At 58.6% G+C, this 18,896-nt stretch overlaps 1 pseudogene; it reads left to right on the top strand.

The window, feature by feature from the left end:
• Positions 1–253: 253 nt before the first annotated feature.
• On the top strand, positions 254–18,582 carry LOC117978193 (cytosolic phospholipase A2 beta-like; annotated as a pseudogene).
• Positions 18,583–18,896: the final 314 nt, after the last annotated feature.

Raw genomic sequence — 18,896 nt, 5'->3', positions numbered from 1 at the left:
CAGTCGCTCCACCGCTTCGGTGGCAGAACCCGGTATGTGTCCAGGGGCAGGACGGGGCGGGGTGCTGGGGGTGTGGCCTGCGGCGGGTGCCTCTGGAAGGGCGGGGCGAGGGTCTGGGGGTGTGGCCTGCGGCGGGGAGGGCGGGGCGAGTGCTGGGGGTGTGGCCTGCGGCGGGGACTCCGGGGAGGGCGGGGCGAGTGCTGGGGGTGTGGCCTGCGGCGGGTGCCTCTGGAAGGGCGGGGCGAGTGCTGGGGGTGTGGCCTGCGGCGGGGCGTCGGGGAAAGGCGGGGTCTCAGCCGGCGCTGACGCAGCCATGGCGGAGGCGGCTTTGGAAGCCGCGCGGAGCGAGTTACGAGAATTCCTGGCCGCTGCGAGGGGTGAGTGGCTCTCCCACAGGCTGCGGCGATTTCCGAACACGGGAGGGGCCCTGGGATGCCGCTGACACCGGGGGCTCGGAACCTCGTGTGTGCGACTGCCCCGAGGCCCCGCTCGGGTTGCTCTTCTGTGGCAACCTGCTTCCCTTCTCCCGTGTTCGCGCGCTCCCGCGGCTTCCTGGGTGATTCTGTTCACGTTATTCCCAAGGCCCGGTGCCGTCTTGACCGTGGTCGCGGCGAAGCCCTGTGTTTCCTACAGTCTTGAGCAGCTTGCTGTTGCCCTTGTTGAAAGCTCATCGAAGGCACACAGGTGGTGGTCGGATTCCTCCCCCACGTGCGCCGCCTCCGACCTCAACTCCCTTGTCGCACTTCGGGAGGATTGCAGGCTGACCAAATGGTCCCTGGCTCTTCCCCTGCTTGGTTTTTATTCCTTTTCTTTCTTTCTCTCTTCCCTCCTTCCTTCTTTTTTCTATTTTTAAATGATTTCTTACCACTGAACAGCAACACAGGCTCATGTGTATGTGATGGGTATGTAATATACAATGGTACGCAATGTAAATGAAGCGAGGTTCCCTCCCAGCCCCAGTTTGCATTCTTACAGAAAGATTGTTTATATCCGTGCACACACGACTTTTTACCCTTTTTTTGTACAAATAGTAGCCTGCTAAACACACTCTTCTGCACCGTGTATCTTGGAGATCATTTCACATTCCTCTACCTCAGTCTTTTTCACGTCTGTGTGCTAGTGCTGTATTCACTTAGTCATTTAGGTCATGTCCAATCCGTTGTTTTCAATAATGCTGCAACGAATACTTTGAGGATTGATTTAACAAATTCTTATTCAGCATCTCTGTGTGCCAGGCTCTGTTCAGTGTGTTTGAGATACATCACTGAACAAAACAAATCTGTCTTTTACAGTCTATGTCCTGTTACATTCTAAGTGAGAAGGTGGACAATTAACCACAGGTGTACTGAATGAGTACATTGTAGAGTAGAAGAAGTAGGTTAGAAGGTAAGTGCAGGCAAAGCCCTCTGTGGGAGTGTGCCTGTTGTGTTTAGGAAACAGTGAAGAAGCCAGTCTGCAGGAGCAGCGTTTTCTGCACATGTGTGAGTATGTTTGTTGGTTAAATTCTTTATATTTTTTGAGACAGGGTCTTACTATGTCACACAGGCTGGAGTGCAGTGGCACAATCATAGCTCGCTGCACCTCGACCTCCCAGGTTCAAGAGATCCTCCTGCTTCAGCACCTGGGAGTAGCTGAGACTACAGGCATGTGCCACCACGCCTGGATAATTTTTTTGAATTTTAGTAGAGACAAGGCTGGTCTCAGATTCCTCAAACAATCCTTCCACCTCAGCATTCCAAAGTTTTGGAACGCCATGGAACACATAAGCCACTGCTCCCGGCCTTATTAAATTCTTAGCAGAGTTATGGGGTCAAAGCAATTGTTTGGATCCCTTTTGAAATTTTCTCACTTGGAAGCCCCAGGAGAGGAAAGCAGCCATTCTCTAAAGGAAATGGTGAGCAAGTAAAACAAATCCCTAATTGCAGAAGTCCAAAGGGTGAAAAAATGGCAGTTTCCATGCATTTTCAGAATCCCAGGCTGTGTGCAGGACTCACGCCTGTAATCCTAGCACTTCAGGAGACCAAGGTGGGAGGCATCTCTTGAGGCCAGGAGTTCAAGACCAGCGTGGGCAACATAGTGAGACACCATCGTGTGGTGGCATGTGCCTGTAGTCCCACCTCCTGAGGCAAGAGGATTGAGTCCAGTAGTTTTGATGACAGTGGCGGGCAGTTTGAAGCAGATGCTGTCATCATGCTGGCTGCAGTGGGGAGGCACAAGTCGGGCAGCAGAAGTGGCTCTGGGAGCAGCAGTGGTGGTAGTGAGTCCCCTGTTCCCTGCATCCCCGAGGCAGCCGACTGCACCACCCCCACCCTCACATGGCTGGGCAGGACCTGCTCCTAAGCCCAGACCCTCTGCTGCAGCCTGAACCTCGCTCCCTGCCACATCCCAGAAGCCTGCAAGCACCCTGCCAAAGGTGCAACTGGGACTTGTAGGGACTTGTACTTGTGAGTACAAAAATACTCACACATGTGCACAAAGACCCTGCTCCTGCAAACTGGCTTCTTCACTGTTTCCGGAACACAGGACTACTAGGCTCATTTGCTTGGGGTGGTCAGAGCTGCCATGCCATATGCACCTTGCCCTCCACCGCTGTGGGGAAAATGCGAAGAGGAGAGGCAGCTGGGGCCACATGTTCCACAGAGCTGGCGGGAACTGGGGACAATGGGAGCCCCACCCCTTCCAAGTTGGTAGAGTGGGAACTCCCTAGGCGCAATTACAGCCACCCAAGCCAGGACTGCAACTCAGGCACCCCTGTGCTCTTGGGAGCCAGGAGCAGGCAGGAGCCCCACTCTCCTAGATGCAGCTGCAGCCTCCCAAGCTGCAGCTGTGGACCCAGGCATGTCTGCACTTTTGGGGACCCAGGAAGGCCCCTTCCTGCTGCCGCAGGCTTGGAAGTGCCTGATCCTGCTGTCTGGCTTCTCCTCACTGTCAGCACCTGCTCAGATCATGGAGCAAAGTTGAGGCCGAGCCTGGGTGCTATTGCAGTGCTGACACACCAGCCCCCTGCCTCCTTGGCCCCCTCTGGCCTTTGGGTGCCAACGAGCATGGGAGGGAGGCCAAGAGGGGCTGAGGGCAGCTCAGTGCTGGCCTGCAGGCACCCCTTGGCACAAACAGCTTGGGTGCCGTGAATGGTGGCAAGAGGCAGACAGGTTCCTGGGTGGAAGGTGGCGGGTCCCGGTGAAGCCCGACCTTCAAGCCAGGGAAGGCCTGAAGCCTGGGGGCTGGGCTGCCGGTTCCATGGACCGGAATGGGAACTTTTGGTGCTTTTTCCGGCCCACCCGTGGCTGCCCATGGACCAATAGGCATGTACGTCCTCCCCTGTGAGACCCATAAAAAGCCCCTGACTCAGCCAGACCAGAAGAGACGATGGGACGACCAGCTGCGGGGAGGAGCTGCCCACTGTGGGTCTCCTCTGAGCTATTCTATGGCTCAGTAAAGCTCCTCTTTGTCTTGTTTACCCTCTGCTTGTCTGTGTGTACCTCATTCTTCCTGGATGCAGGACAAGAATTGGGACCTGCTGAGTGGCAGGGCGAAAAGAGCTGTAACATGAAGAGGGCTGAACCATGCGTCTTGCTGGCCACATTGTGGGTGACCAGAAGGAAAGAAGAGCTGCGGCCCTTTGGGGAGTCCAGACCCAGGAGCTCCCCAAGCTGGGGTTCTGACACCCTCTTTAGGGCTCTGCGGTTCCTGGTATCTGCAAGCTTCCAGGCACCACCATGCTTCCCAGTGTCAGCTGTGGAAGCTGCTTATGGTACACCTGGTCTAGCTGCAGCCTTGCAGGAAACCAGCACCTGTGTTGGCACCTGAAGCTGCCTGCCCCACCGCAGCCCACATGCCTAGCTGTGTGCAGTGGCCAAACCCCACACTCATTTTTTTTTTTTTTTTTTGAGATAAAGTCTTGCTCTGTCACCCAGGCTGGAGTGCAGTGGCATGATGATAGCTCATTGCAGCCTCTACCTCTTGGACTCAAGTGATCCTCTGGCTTCAGCCTCTAGTGTAGCTAGGAGTATAGGTGCATGCCACCATGTCCAGTTAATTTTTAATTTTTTTGTGGAGATGGGGTCTCCCTACGTTGCCAAGGCTGGTCTTGACCTCCCGGCCTCAGCAATCCTCCTGCCTCTGCCTCCCAAAGTGCTGGGATTACAAACATGAGCCACCACGTCTAGCCCTAAAATATATAGCATGTCAGATGGTGATGAATGCTAACGAGAAAAAATACGGAAAGGAATATAAAGATTTGCGGCAGGGGGACAGATTATAAATTTAGAAAGTATAGTCGGAGAAGGAAGTCTTATCAATGTGATATTTGAGTGAGGACCCAAAGGAGGTAGCTGGAATGTGGATGCCAGTGGAGGAGAGGAGACGGTGGGTTTGAGAGACATAGGAGACAGAATCAACAGGACTCAGAGCCAACCAGTAGGATGACGGGAGTGAAGGAGAAAGCTGAGTCAAAAAGATTTTGATTAGAGGTGACACAGGGCCACTGTAGACCCCTGCGCAGGCGGCACACCACGCAGCCTGCCGAAGTGTACGTGGTGGCCCTGGGTGTCTGGAGATGGTGATGCTGTTCAGCAGGACCCAAACCATAGCCGAGCCCTTCCTTTTCCTCCATTGGTGTCATCTGGTAGTTTGTCTTCCTGGGTAAGAAGGTTGTAAATTTCTTAAGATGATGATTGTGTCATCCCTGATAGCCCCAGATTAGCCAAGCCAAGTTCTGAGCACATTCCTGGTGCTCAGTAAATGTCACTGTTAAAGGGGGCTTCCCAGAGCCACACAACACCCAGAATAGCCCGTGGCCATGGGGCCTCAGCCTTACTCATTCTGGAGCTCCCAATGCCACTTCCATGGTGGCCTTTCCTGGTAGATGCTAGGAGGCTGGCCTCTCCAGGGTGGGAAGGCATAGGGTCCACTGTGCAGACACAGCCCCACAGGGGATTTGGCTTATGGGCTGGGTAGCAGCCTCTGGCCCCGTGGATGGTCGGGGCCCATGCGGGTGTGTGTGTGTGATGCTTTCTGCTTTCATTTTTCCGTCCTCATCTTTCTATTACTGGTTGTCCAGGGTCCTTTGGTCACCAACGAGCATTTCCCAGTGACACAGCGCGGCCTTTCCAGGGATGGCATCTCTTGGGCAGGGACTGGGTGCTGCAGACATCAGCCCTTCCATCCCCTGTCTTCTTCTTTCTCTCAGAGCTCTGCGTGCCTCTTGCTGTGCCCTACCTGGACAAACCCCCAACTCCGCTCCACTTCTGCCGGGACTGGGTCTGCCCCAACAGGCCGTGCATCATCCGCAACACTCTGCAGCACTGGCCGGCCCTCCAGAAGTGGTCCCTCCCCTATTTCAGGTGGGAGCTGCCCTGGGGTCAGGTGTGAGCAGTGATTACTGGCATCTGGGCATGGGCTGAGTGTCCATTCCTCTAGAGCCACAGTGGGCTCCACAGAGGTGAGTGTGGCCGTGACCCCAGATGGTTACGCGGATGCCGTGAGAGGGGATCACTTCATGATGCCAGCTGAGCGCCGCCTGCCCCTGAGCTTCATGCTGGATGTGCCGGAGGGCCGGGCCCAGCACCCTGGAGTCCTCTATGTGCAGAAGCAGTGCTCCAACCTGCCCACCGAGCTGCCCCAGCTGCTGCCTGATCTGGAATCCCATGTGCCCTGGGCCTCCGAAGCCCTGGGTGAGTGGAGGTGGGGTGGTCCTGGCCCTGGACAGGGAAGATATGGGAAGGAGGGGGGTCAGCCTGTTTTCCCTTAGGTGATGACCTGGCCTATGGGCTTGGTCCTGTCAGCATCTGGTGCAGCTCACTAAATACATTCCCAGGCCTTGACTTAATCATAGATGAACTGCCAAAGATTGTTGTCCTTCCTTCTGCCCCAGGGAGGGAGGACCCCTTCCCCAAGATTTCCCAACCTCTGCCTCTTCTCCCTGACCCCTTTCTTGGGATTCTTCTGTGCTCACCCAGGTTTTGGCTCTGGCATCACTGGATGGCAGCTTTCCCCAGCCTGGCCTTCCTAACTTGCTCTCTGCCTTCTGCCCTGCAGGAAAGATGCCCAATGCTGTGAACTTCTGGCTGGGGGAGGCGGCTGCGGTGACTTCTTGTAGGTGTAAGGGGAATACAAAGGTGGGGAAGGAGCAGGTTGGGGCAGAGGGAGGGAAGACGAGGCCAGGAGTGGAGGGATGGCCCTGGGTGGAGGTTGGGCTGTTCTCTAAGATTTCTTTTGGCTTCTAGGACTCGGGCACCACAGAGGGTTTCCCCTGACAGCTGAGGTCGGGGAATGGACCCATGGCATTGGGGGCGGGTGCATTGTTTCTTCTAGACCCAAAGAAACCTCCCTGAAGGCCCGCTGGGCCAGGGGGTAAGTGTAGGAGAACTTCCCCTCATGTTGAAGAGGAGTCCAGGGCCTGGTGAGCATCAGGTCCCTGGTAGGCAGAGTTCCAGAATGCCCATCAGAACACCTGGCATCTCCAGCCCACTGGCTCTGTGCGTGCTTCTCTTTTGTCATAGGCCGTCTTGGGGTGCAGGGCTCTCAGCATGATGGTTTGCCTCCTCCCGTGCCCCTGCCCTCCATACCCTGCCCCCGGGCCTTCTTTCTGTTGGCAGTGCACAAGGACCACTATGAGAACCTCTACTGCGTGGTCTCAGGAGAGAAGCATTTCCTGTTCCATCCGCCCAGCGACCGGCCCTTCATCCCCTATGGTAGGGGATGTGGCCTGCAGGGAGGGGCTGGGGAACAGCTGGCCCAAGGGGGAGGGAGGCAGCAAGAGCCTGGGAGGCCAGTTCCCAGGCCTGAGGTGTGGCTGTGGCATCCCCAGTGCACCAGGGCCCCTGATCCCCTTGCCCCTGCCCAGGGCTGGCTGGGGTAGAGGAGGGTCTGGCAAGTTCCAGGCTGTTTGCAATTCCCCCACACCCTTCTCCCTTGGGCTCCAGAGCTGTACACGCCGGCAACCTACCAGCCAACTGAAGAGGGCACCTTTAAGGTGGTGGATGAAGAGGCCATGGAGAAGGTGTCTGTCCTGTTCTTGGGCTCTAGGGAGGGAGAAGGGCAGAAGCCTGGCTCTGAAGAGCAGGCGCAAAAGATCTGGGGAGGTGGCACCTTGCTCTGAAAAGTCCCTAAGTCTGAGGCCTTTCAGTGCTGAGCCAAGCAGGGCCTGTGGTGTTGACCTTTGGAAGGGACAGAGCCTGAAGTCCTGGGGGGTCTGGGGGGCTGCTCCCTGGCATCTGATGTGTTCCCAGGTGCCCTGGATCCCACTGGACCCCTTGGCGCCAGACCTAGCACGGTACCCTAGTTACAGTCAGGCCCAGGCCCTTCGCTGCACGGTGCGGGCCGGTGAGATGCTCTATCTGCCGGCTCTGTGGTTCCACCACGTCCAGCAGTCCCAGGGCTGCATCGCAGGTGAGGAGTTGCCCAGGCCGCCTGGGGACAGGCCCTGCCAAGGTCCAGCAGGGCCTCTGGGGGGAGGCTTGGGAGGCTCTGGGTCAGAAGAGGGATCTTCATGCTCAGATCCCCGTTCTTCCCACAGTGAATTTCTGGTATGACATGGAATATGACCTCAAGTATAGTTACTTCCAGCTGCTCGACTCCCTCACCAAGGCTTCAGGCCTTGACTGATGGAGCGCTGGTGAACACGACCAAGCACGCCTCGGGGGATGGGGCCAGCCCCTCCCTGGCCGGGTCAATTCTCGAGAGAGCCTGGAGTGTGCATGCTGGCTGCTGGCCCCGGGTCCAGCATGGCTTGAGATCAGCTGTGGAGGATCTTGGAATGTGGTTATAAGGACTCAAGGTGCCAGGCAGGTCTGGGTGAGGGTTCTCAGGAAGTTGCCACACAGGTGAGCAGAGTGGGGATCAGGTGCAGCGGCACCTCTCCCCAGCGCTGTGATGTTGGGCGAGTCACTGCGTCTCGGGCATTGGTGTCCTGTCAGTAAAGAGATAATAATGGCTGTACCTCACGGGGCTGTTGTGGGCTTGGAGATGATGTCTATGAGGACCAGCATGGAGCTGGCACACAGGACATGTTGAATAAAAGGTAGCTGTGAGTCGTACGTCCTTTTTTTTTTTTTTTTTTTAAGATGGGGTCTCGCTCTGTCACCCAGGCTGGAGTGCAGTGGTGTGATGTCAGCTCACGGCAAGCTCCGCCTCCCAGGTTCACACTATTCTGCCTCAGCCTCCCAAGTAGCTGGGACTACAGGTGCGTGCCACCATGCCCGGCTAATTTTTTTGTATTTTTAGGAGAGACGGGGTTTCACCGTGTTAGCCAGTATGGTCTTGATCTCCTGACCTCGTGATCCACCTGCCTCGGCCTCCCAAAAGTGCTGGGATTACAGGTGTGAGCCACTGCGCCTGGCTTATGAGTCGTATGTTCTGATCCTCCCTCTTGAAGTTGCCTTCTGTGGTCTAAGGAGGGCCTGAAGGTTCAGGTAAAAACTTCAGGGTGACCTTCACTGGGGGTGAGGGCTGGATCCCAGCCTGGGCCCAAAGAGCCGTCCGCTGCCCAAGTCCCGCTGTCCATGAGAGCCACCGCAGCCCCTCCCTGGGACAAGCAAGCAGACCTGAGTCTTGTAGCTCTCTGGTCCGGACCTCTTTGGCCCAGGACCTTGAGAGCTATTCCTAGCTCTCCTCTGGTTACTGTCCTCCCCCAGTTCAGGGGCAGCAGGTGGGACCTGGTGCCCTGGGGATAACCCCTGTTTCTCCCATAACAGGCACAGGCAGGAAGGGACGGAAGCCCCCGCCTCTCCTGGGGCTGTCCCTCTGAGGAAAGAGTTGGTTTCCACACGCTGACCCCCCAACAAACCATGCCCTGGAGGCAGAAGAACCCCCTGCCCCTGAGTGCCAACCCACAGGCCTCATCCCTGGCCACTCAGCCCCTAGCTTTGAAGGGCTGTTTTATGTGACAGCCACTCCCCTGCCTGTCGTGAGGGGGCCCGGGTGTTCATCTCAGATTGGTGGAGCCCTGCCATCAAGACTGGGCATTCCTGTCCAACAGGTGCCAGAGTTGCGAAAGGCCTGTGACAGGGAACTCCACTCTTCCCTTGGCTGCTGTTCTGGGACTCACCCCTGCTTTCCTTCTGCTCAGCCCCTGGCAGCAAGCTCTCCAGGCTGGGATTGCAGGGCTGGGTGGGGCAGGCCCAGCTGGTAAAGGCTGGCGAGTGCCACAGAGGTATCAGGAGCTCTAGTATAGGCTTAGGGTACCTCATTTCCTGGACAGGTGGCTGGTTCAGGAGTGGGTGTGGAGCTTAGGTGGAGCAGAGGCGGCGGGTAGGAGGGACTTGGGACCAATTGGGACATCACATCCCTGGCTCTGGGTTAGAAAGCTGACAGTCCTTGATCCTGTGGCCACTGCCCCATCATTCCTGCTCCTGAGGACTCAGTCTCATGGCTGTGGTAAGGCCTGGCAGGGCCCTGGGTCCCTACTGGGACCCCTGGTCTCTACCTGGGGCCTAGTTAATATGTTTCTTATGGGAGCTGTGGTCTTCTCCAGGGGTAGGGAGGGGAGTTTATTGACCACAAGACCAGGGTAGTGGGCAGAAGCCAGGGGAGAAGGAGGCTTGGGGATGAGGGATCCGTCCTGAGTGTTTTCTGTCCTGGGAACGGGCTCCTGGCAGAGCTCCCTGGCACCATAGATTTGGGCCCTGGAGACTCAGAGGCTCCCAGCTGCCGCCCTGAGGCCCTGGAAGCAAGTGGCTCCTCCATGCTCCTCTGACTCAGTTGCCTGGAGTGTGAGGGCCCTGGGCTGACCCTGGTGGATGAGGCCCTCCAGCACTGCCCTGGACCTGGTTGCTCCCTGGACTTGACCTGTTAGGGTCCTTGCGGAGGCAGGTGGAAGGCCGAAAGGAAGCAGTTGGCACAGGCTTCCCTGGTCCCGGTGCGCCTGCCAGGCTGCATTCCCAGAACCAGGGGCATGGGTTTGGAGGGAGCTACCAGGGGACCATCTTCAGCCTGACCTGGCAGGACCTGGAGGACATGACAGCCTGTGAGGGGTCTGAGCTAGGAGCCGCCTCCCCTGCCCAGGAGAGAGCCCATTTCCAGGATGCTCTTCTGACCGGGGTGGAGGGAGGGTACGAGAGCAGCTCAGCCTGGGGCCCAAGGCCCTGATGTGCTACTTCCCCTCCCTCGATAGCTTATGTCCCCTGCCACCCAAGACCAGCCGGAAAGCTGCTTAGCTGGGGTGTGGGCTGGGGATGTGGGGTGGAGAGCCTAAAGGATACTAGCCCGAGAAGGTGGAAGCAGGTCTGTGTGAGGCATAAATCTGGAGCCAGCCTGCCCGGGCTCCAACCCCAATTGTGGACCTCAGGCAAGTGACTGCTTCTCTGTGCCTCAGTTTCCTTGTGGAGTGGGCCATCGTAAATAGTATCTGTGCATGAGGTGGTTGTGCGATAAATGAGTTAATGTATGCAAAGCCCTTGGCCCAGAGCCGGCGCAGAGCATTGTGTAAGTGCTGGCAGGCGTCATGATGGAGATATCATGTCTCCTCTTGTTGATTCAGGATTCTGATGAGATGGAGGATGGGCCTGGGGTTCAGGATTAGGCCTTGAGGCACTGCTCCAGCCTCCTTTGTGGCCCCTGTCACCCTTGGCTTCATCAGCCCGTAGCAGGTCTCCCCTCTCCCACCTCTGCAGGCAGAGGTGTCCAGGACCTGCCTGCTCACGGTTCGTGTCCTGCAGGCCCATCGCCTACCCTCTGAGGACCTAGGTGAGTGCGCACTGCCCTGGCCCCTGTGCTGGGCTGAGGGAGGAGGAGGGTGCTGAGGAGGAGGGTGCTGTGGCTGGATTTGGTGGAGGCGGGTGGGCCAGTGGGCAGGGCCTAGAGGAGGGAGCTGAGAGGAGCTTCTGGGTGGAAGGTGGCAGCTGGGGCTCTGCCTCTGGCCCCCACTTCCCCTCCCCCTCAGTCTTAACCCACATGAGGCTCTAGGTGATGGAAGGAAGTGGGTCTGGGCGGCTGGGAAGGGCTCTTGTCCACCGCTGGGCACTTGTTCCTTCCCGCAGTGACCCCCTCTGACTGCTACGTGACTCTCTGGCTGCCCACGGCCTGCAGCCACAGGCTCCAGACACGCACGGTCAAGAACAGCAGTAGCCCTGTCTGGAACCAGAGCTTTCACTTCAGGATCCACAGGCAGCTCAAGGTGGGCCAGGCATCAGCGCTGCCTCTACCCACATCCTCGCCAGCCACTGCCGCTGCCCTGCTCACGTTTCTGTCCCCTCCCTCCTGCAGCCCTGTCACTCTTTTCCCCTCCAGAATGTCATGGAACTGAAAGTCTTTGACCGGGACCTGGTGACCGGAGATGACCCTGTGTTGTCAGTACTGTTTGATGCGGGGACTCTGCGGGCTGGGGAGTTCCGGCGCGAGAGCTTCTCACTGAGCCCTCAGGCAAGGCGGTGTTTCCACGGCAGCCCTAGCTGGTGTCTGGGTTGAAATCTCCACGCGCACACATGCACACACACGCATGTCTCTCATACTCACTGACATATGTGCACTCCTTCTGACCCTTTCTAACTTACTTCTGGCTCTCTTCCCAGGGTGAGGGGCGCCTGGAAGTTGAATTTTGCCTGCAGAGTCTGTGAGTCAGGGGCCTGGGGCAGTTTGGGTGGGAGTGCCGTGTGGGAAGGACAGCACTAGTGCCTGGGGGATGCCCAGGTCTCTGTGGGGTGGGAACCTGGACTCCTGCTAAGGGGGCTCTGGGGGCTCTTTCCAGGGCTGACCGTGGCGAGTGGCTCGTCAGCAATGGCGTTCTGGTGGTGAGTGTCCCAGTGCTCTGGGAGGCGGTCTGGGGTCCCCGGGACTCCCTCATGCCAGCGACTTGAGGTACAGGCCCACCGCTGCCTCAGCCTGGGGACCCTGGGATTTCAGTTTGTTAAGGGAATACAATCTCAAGGGCCCAGGTAATGAAGTGCAGACCAGCAGCAGCCAGGGTGCTGCGAGGGTGGGGTCCCTGAATGGGGGGTGGGGTTAGTGTCTGAGGGGCTGTGTTCATGACTCAGGCCTGGGAGCTCTCCTGCTTGCATGTTCAACTGGAGGAGACAGGAGACCAGAAGTGTGAGTCCCCAACCCACTGGGACAGCCCCTGGCTCTCAGCTCTTGTCTTCCCCCTTTAAGCATTGGACAATTCTCCCTGGGGCCTGAGCTTTCCCCTTAGGCCTTCTCGGGGGACCGTGGTGGGGGATCCATCTCCACCAGACCATTTCAGCGGGGAGAGGGAGGTGCCCTCCAGGCCACGCAGCAAGATGGGTTCTGTGGGCAGAGATACCGTCCCCAGCCTCTCTGCTCTGGTTCCTGTTTCCAGCCTCAGAGCACAGAGTTCAGCTTGTGGTTCCTGGGTCCTGTGAGGGTCCACAGGAGGCCTCTGTGGGCACTGGCACCTTCCGCTTCCACTGCCCAGCCTGCTGGGAGCAGGAACTGAGTATTCACCTGCAGGTAGTGTGCCTCGCTCCCTCGAGGTGGGGCCCCCAGAACTTCCTCCCTCCCTCTGCACCTCCTCCCAGTCTGACCTCTGCTCCACCTGGCAGAGTGGGCACCCTGGCAGCATGTGTGGGCCCATGCTGGCCTCCCCTTCCCATCCCTCCCAGACCTCTATGGCTGCCGGCGGGAGTTTGGTGAGGTCTTTGCTAGGAGTGGAAGCGTAAAGATTCTTAGGTCTCCATTCTTTGTCCCCTGCAGGATGCCCCCGAGGAGCAACTAAAGGTGCCCCTGAGTGCCCTGCCCTCTGGTCAAGTGGTGAGGCTTGTCTTCCCCACGTCCCAGGAACTGGCCTCCCAGGGAAGGAAGCAAGGTGCCTGGATGGGGCTGGGACCCAGGCCACAAAGGGAGGGGCCTGCTTCCCGCTTCTCCGTGGGTCACACCCTGAGCAGGTGCTGGGGCCAGGCTCTTTGGGGAGTGTCCTCTGAGCATCCCTGCTTCAGGCCTGGCGCCTGTGGAGACAGTGGCGGGGCGGGGGTGGTGCGCCGGGGATCAGGGTAAGAGGACCAGAGCTGGGTGGAGGTGGCCGACCTTTTGTGACTGGGGCCTTCACGGTTTTCATGAGCCCCTGATGAGAGTGGAGCTGAAAAAAGAAGCAGGGTGAGAGGCCTGGCTGGGGACTGGGCAAGGCCCTGGAAAACAACCAGGGCGCGGGGCTGGAGGAGGCCTGGAGGAGTGAGGGGGAGAAACAGCCGCCCCTCATCCTCATGCTCTCTGAAGGGGCTCAGGCTTGCGCTCGGGGGGGGGCACGAAGTACCGGGAGGAGTACTGGGAGGAGTCTTAGCACCTATGGTCAGAGGGGTGAGTGACCGGCCCAGTGCCAGGCACCCGGGGAGCACTTGATAAATGTTTGGCTGGAAAACGCAGGGAGGCGAGGATGGAAAATGGTAACATGGTTTGGGGCGCAGAGAGGGCAGGAAAACCAAGGGAGAGAAGAGGGGAAATTGCGCCCTTTTGGGTGGAAGCTGTTATGGCTGGACCTTAAATGATCTTTGTAGAGTTGTCGCCCACCCTGGCCCTCTGTCTTGAGAGAGTGGCTTCTCACCTCACAGACACAGGATTATTGGTCCTTTTCTGCCCCGCCCCCTGCCCTTTTTTTTTTTTTTTTTTTTTTGAGACGGAGTCTCTCTCTGTCGCCCAGGCTGGAGTGCAATGGCGTGATCTTGGCTCACTGCAACCTCCGCCTCTGGGGTTCAAGCGATTCTCCTGCCTCAGCCTCCCGAGTAGCTGGGATTATGGGTGCCCACCACCACACCCAACTAATTTTTGTATTTTTAGTGGAGACGGGGTTTCCCCACATTGGCCAGGCTGGTCCTGGCCTCAAGTTATATGCCTGCCTCAGCCTCCCAAAGTGCTTTGAACTCCGTGGGTAAGGGACAGAACACGAGACTTGGAGGTGGGGATCTATGGTATGGGGCCTGCCTGGGGGCCTGTCTGCACCTGGGACCCCAAGCAGCCTCTTTCGGCCACGGCATTCTGGGTCCTGCCAGTCTGCTTTGCTGCATTCCCAAGCATGTCCACATGGACACACTCTCCCCAGGTGTCAAACTTTAGTCTTGTGACACGGGAGTGGCATTGAGGGTTGGAGAGAAGAGGGAGGGCAGTAGGTATTACAGGTGAGGCAGACCTGGCTTTCCATTCTCTGGGGAGGGTTGAGAGCTGTCTCACAGTCTCTTCCTTCCCCAGCCAGACTGAGGGAGCTGGCCGTGCGACTGGGCTTCGGGCCCTGTGCAGAGGAGCAGGCCTTCCTGAGCAGGAGGAAGCAGGTGGTGGCCGCGGCCTTGAGGCAGGCCCTGCAGCTGGATGGAGACGTGCAGGAGGATGAGGTTTGGGGGCTGGGCTGGATGGGGTGTCCCCGGGCTTGCTTGGGCCTAGCTCCTGGTGCTGAACACTGGAGCTGCTTGTCCCCGATCTAGACCAGAGCTCGTAGCTGCCTGTCCCCATCCTGCTTCCTCTCACCTGGTGTTAGCAGGGACTCGGTACAGGCAGAGTGTTGCTTGAGGCACCTGGAGCCCACATGGGAGCTACCTCATGGGGCTGGCTTTCCTACTCTGTTTCTTGGTTCTCAGCCTAGCCTGTCTGAGGAGGGAGACAGATATCTGGTATGAGGCCTGTTGGCCCAGGGTGCTTCAGGAGGTTCATATTAGCCTGGGCCATCTCCTGGGGGAGTGATGGCAATTTGGGAAAATTTTGAGGCGGGCCCTGGGGCTTCCAGAAAGTGAGCATCAGGCTCGGGGGCTGAGGGCAAGGAGATGAGGCTCAGAACTTGCCTGGGCCATTTTTTCCTGGAGCCCTTAGGACTGGAGGAGCTGGGCACTCAAAAGGCTGTTTCTGGCCCCCAGGGCTGACTCAGAACTGGTCCCAAGACCTGTGATCAGGCCTTAGCTGTGGGCTGGGTGGCCACTTGACCTGCTACCTCTTCTTCCTGTGACTTGGCCTTCCCCATCCCTAGGGCCTCTACAGGCCTGGCTCTCTTCTTTTCCAGATCCCAGTGGTAGCTATTATGGCCACTGGTGGTGGGATCCGGGCAATGACTTCCCTGTATGGGCAGCTGGCTGGCCTGAAGGAGCTGGGCCTCTTGGATTGCGTCTCCTACATCACCGGGGCCTCGGGCTCCACCTGGTGAGCTGGGGGCAGGCTGATGCTGGACCCTGTGTGGCAGGGGGTGCTGGTGCCAGGGTTCTCCTAGGCCTCTGAGAAAACTAGAAGGGCTGGGAGAATGAATGTGCCAGGGAGAAACGTGCTCAAGGGGACCCTGGGAAGGTCCCTGCCAGGCCATTGTCCTAGAAAGCCCGGGGCACGTGGGGTCTAGACGGGGTCCTTCAGTGACAGCCCTCTGGCTTTGGCTTTTCCCAGGGCCTTGGCCAACCTTTATGAGGACACAGAGTGGTCTCAGAAGGACCTGGCAGGGCCCACTGAGTTGCTGAAGACCCAGGTGACCAAGAACAAGCTGGGTGTGCTGGCCCCCAGCCAGCTGCAGCGGTACCGGCAGGAGCTGGCCGAGCGTGCCCGCTTGGGCTACCCAAGCTGCTTCACCAACCTGTGGGCCCTCATCAACGAGGCGCTGCTGCATGACGAGGTGCGGGGGCTGCGGCCTGGGGGCAGAGCCAGGGCAAGGGCTGGAGCTGGGGCTCAGTGCTGGACAGCAGGGTGGGAAAGGCCCTGGGCACCCAGGCTGCTGTGGGTTTAGGTTCTACGCATCTTTCCCCAGCCCCATGATCACAAGCTCTCAGATCAACGGGAGGCCCTGAGTCATGGCCAGAACCCTCTGCCCATCTACTGTGCCCTCAACACCAAAGGGCAGAGCCTGACCACTTGAATTTGGGGGTGAGTGGCCCAAGAGCTGAGACCTGTGCCCTTGCAGTTGGTGGAATAAGGGGAGACGGGGCCTGTGTGCAGATTGCAGATGTCACACCCACCTCTCCTGAGCCAGGTCCCTTGCTTTCTGGAGACTGGCACCCTACCGGGGTCCCTCAGCCCTTTGGGAAGGAGGCAGGGGCCTTAGGTCCTATGCACAAAGCCCAGGCCACAAGGCCTGGGCCTCCTGGTCCTCAGCTGCCCTAAAGCAAAACCCTGGGTCGGGGTGGGGGTGTGGGTGCCTAAGGGCTCTGCACCACGAGGCTGAGGGGTGGACTCCTCACAGGGTGGTGCGAGTTCTCTCCCTACGAGGTCGGCTTCCCCAAGTACGGGGCCTTCATCCCCTCTGAGCTCTTTGGCTCCGAGTTATGGGGCAGCTGATGAAGAGGCTTCCTGAGTCCCGCATCTGCTTCTTAGAAGGTGAGGGGCACTGGCAGGCTGGGGAAGCTGGGCCGAGCAGGGAAAATGGGTCCTGGGTGAGAGGGCAGCCTCGGTCAGAAGAGTTTCCTGGGCCAGGACTGGCCATGGGGAAGGGTAGGGTTGGGACAAGAGTCGGGGGCCCTCTTCCCTCACGGCTGCTCTTTCAGGTATCTGGAGCAACCTGTATGCAGCCAACCTCCAGGACAGCTTATACTGGGCCTCAGAGCCCAGCCAGTTCTGGGACCGCTGGGTCAGGAACCAGGCCAACCTGGGTAAGTGCTCCGACCCCCTTCATAAGGGTGCCAAGGGGCAGCCAGCTGGGGCTGCACCAGGGGGCGGGGGGTTCACACCTCTTCCCCCTCCAGGGTCACCACCAAGGTGGGGATAAAGGTGCAGGAGTCCCTATTTCCCTACCTTGCCTGTGTAGACAAGGAGCAGGTCCCCCTTCTGAAGATAGAAGAACCACCCTCAACAGCCGGCAGGATAGCTGAGTTTTTCACCAATCTTCTGCCGTGGCGTCCACTGGCCCAGGCCACACATAATTTCCTGCGTGGCCTCCATTTCCACAAAGACTACTTTCAGCATCCTCACTTCTCCACATGGAAAGGTACTTGCTTCTCTCCAAAGTCCTCCTATGGCCACCTGAGCCTTGAGTCCCCAGTCCAGATACCCCTCACAGTCCACTCCCATTCTCCTGCTTTGAGCTTGATTGCCTGGACTACTTGGAACAGGGGTCTTTTTCTCCTTGTCTTGGGGACCCAGGGCCCACCTGCAGGGCTGTGGGGGTGTTGGTTCAGCAGGGACCAGAGGCCAGAGTCTCTCCTTCCAGCAGGAATCTGGTACCCTTGGTATCTGTGACAATTGCTGCTCTCCCCAACCTTCCAGCTACCACTCTGGATGGGCTCCCCAACCAGCTGACACCCTCGGAGCCCCACCTGTGCCTGCTGGATGTTGGCTACCTCATCAATACCAGCTGCCTGCCCCTCCTGCAGCCCACTCGGGACATGGACCTCATCCTGTCATTGGACTACAACCTCCACGGAGCCTTCCAGGTTGGGAAGGGTGGGCAGCCCACCAGGGAGGCGGTGGGTGGCCCCTGTCCCCTGAAGAGAGGGGCTTTGGAGTCCAGTGTCTGGTTCAGCTTCCTTTAGGAGCTGTGATTGGGACACTGGAATCTTAATTTGCCACCAGAGGAGCTCATTCTTTTCCGGAAGTTGGGAAGCTGGCGAGGTTCTCCTGGTATCTGGGTCCCCTTTACTGACCTGCGAGGTGTGGTCCTGGGCCTCTGGGCCCACCTGCTGAGTCTGCTTTGGCTCCCAGTGTCAGAACTGGAATGCTGGGAGTAACCCGGCTCCGTCTAGCCCGAGGAGCTGCCACCGAGGCCTGTCAGGTGTGGAGAGTTTTTTCCAACAACTGGCTTCGTAGGCCCCACTGGAGACCATTTTGGCATTTGAGCCCCAGGTCCTGTGCATCTTACGTCAGCCCCAGTGTTGAGGATGCCAGGGGCCCTGTCCCTCTGAAGCCCCTTCTGCCTGCCCTGCAGCAGTTGCAGCTCCTGGGCCGGTTCTGCCAAGAGCAGGGGATCCCGTTCCCGCCCATCTCGCCCAGCCCCGAAGAGCAGCTCCAGCCTCGGGAGTGCCACACCTTCTCCCACCCCACCTGCCCCGGAGCCCCTGTGGTGCCGCACTTTCCTCTGGTCAGCGACTCCTTCTGGGAGTACTCGGCCCCTGGTGAGCTGCTGTTCACCTCCCCATCCTGCTGCCCCAGTCCCCCACACCTCCTCCGTCCCCTGTGCCTCTCCAAACCCGTCTTCCCCACAACGTGTTCCCCATGCCAGGCTGCACTCTCCACAGGGGTCTGGCGGCCACCCGAGGAGGCGGCAGCTGGGGAGGTGAACCTGTCTTCATCGGACTCTCCCTACCACTACACGAAGGTGACCTACAGCCAGGAGGACGTGGACAAGCTGCTGCACCTGACACATTACAATGTCTGCAACAACCAGGAGCAGCTGCTGGAGGCTCTGCGCCAGGCAGTGCAGCGGAGGCGGCAGCGCAGGCCCCACTGATGGCCGGGGCCCCTGCCACCCCTAACTAACTAACTCTCATTCATTCCCTGGCTGCTGAGTTGCAGGTGGGAACTGTCATCACGCAGTGCTTCAGAGCCTCGGGCTCAGGTGGCACTGTCCCAGGGTCCAGGCTGAGGGCTGGGAGCTCCCTTGCGCCTCAGCAGTTTGCAGTGGGGTAAGGAGGCCAAGCCCATTTGTGTAATCACCCAAAACCCCCCGGCCTGTGCCTGTTTTCCCTTCTGCGCTACCTTGAGTAGTTGGAGCACTTGATACGTTACAGACTCATACAAATGTGAGGCGCTGAGACCATCTGTTATCACTGCTGAGAAGGGCCATGTCATTCTAGGCTCTGGGCTGTACGTGGCAAGGGCTGGTACAGAGCTCGCTCATCAGTGTTCTTCCTCCGAAGAGCACATTCTCTGCACACATCTGCGTCTACCTGTGCTCAGAGTCACCCCTTCCAAGCAAGGAGGAGGCCACATGGGCCTGGGGTAGCCCTGGCCTTGCCCACCTGCTCTGCCGTAACACGTCTCCTCTTCACCCAGACAGGAATGCAGGGGGAGGCCAGGCAATGGCTGTTTCCTGCCACATGGTAGGACCCATCTAACCA

The sequence above is a fragment of the Pan paniscus genome, chromosome 12, assembly GCF_029289425.2.
Source record: "Pan paniscus chromosome 12, NHGRI_mPanPan1-v2.0_pri, whole genome shotgun sequence".
NCBI lineage: Eukaryota > Metazoa > Chordata > Mammalia > Primates > Hominidae > Pan > Pan paniscus.
Note: the sequence above shows the minus strand (reverse complement) of the source record. Positions and strands in the feature narration are given on the sequence as shown.